Source organism: Osmerus mordax, chromosome 2 (genome assembly GCF_038355195.1).
Source record: "Osmerus mordax isolate fOsmMor3 chromosome 2, fOsmMor3.pri, whole genome shotgun sequence".
NCBI classification, from domain to species: Eukaryota; Metazoa; Chordata; class Actinopteri; order Osmeriformes; family Osmeridae; genus Osmerus; species Osmerus mordax.
Window position 1 is genome coordinate 18,167,868 of NC_090051.1, and position 1,159 is coordinate 18,169,026.

The window sequence follows — 1,159 nt, forward strand, 5'->3', positions numbered from 1 at the left end:
TAATGTGTGTTCTGACAGACCATGTGACAAAGTTAAGGCTCAGAAAGCGAGTCACATGAACTGGAAACGATGACCCACATTCTGAGTTGCACTTTAGTAGCTGTGACTAACCAGCTAATCAAACTGGAGACAGATTTTGTTATAGAAATGGAGAAATGGAGAAATGAACTAACTAACTGAATTAACTGACAAATCATTGTAATTTTTGGAAATACCACTATATTTGACTGTATGGTTGTGTATATCTGTGTTTCGGTGTGAGAGATTGTGTGGGTTTGTGATGTATATCTTGTTAGTCCTGTTAGACATTTTTAGGTCACAGCATCAGGCTAGTTGTCAGCTAATTGGTATGAAATAAATGTATAGTGGCAAGGTTTAGGCCTACATGCCACACATGCGCAGAGTGATTAGCCACCTACTGTACTGTAGCTGGATGGCGAGGCCAGTTGTTGTGTGGACAGCTTCTAAGATGAGGGGACTGGGGATGGGGTTTGGGAGACACTGGGGATATACATTTACATTTAGTCATTTAGCAGACGCTCTTATCCAGAGCGACTTACAGTAAGTACAGAGAAATTCCCCCGAGGCAAGTAGGGTGAAGTGCCTTGCACAAGGACACAACCGTCATTTGTCACGGAGAGGAATTGAATCGGCAGCCATCTGAGCAGAGGCAGGGGGTGACTGGGGTCTGGGAAGGAGCAGAGGCAGGGGGTGACTGGGGTGTAAAGGCACTGGGGAGGAGACTGGTAGAATAGTGTGAATCGCCTGATACACGCAACACTGCAGTCGGCAGCTCGAGCCCGTTGTGCAGGTGCTTTTCCCTTCATGAAACAAATTCCAGTACCAGAGCAGCTAGCATGCAGCAGCCATTCAGTGTTCCGCAGCAGTGGCTTCAAGGGAGCAGTCAATCTCTACAGTAAACCTTCAGCTGAGTCTGCACTACACAGGCCACTGTACTGTAGAAGTGGATTGAAACTTGGCTTTTCCTAGAATCCAGACGAATAACTGTCCTGCTGGCTTTAAATTAACTACCTCTCTCTCTCTCTCTCTCTCTCTCTCTCTCTCTCTCTCTCTCTCTCTCTCTCTCTCTCTCTCTCTCTCTCTCTCTCTCTCTCTCTCTCTCTCTCTCTCTCTCTCTTATTCCCCCTCTTCCTCTCAG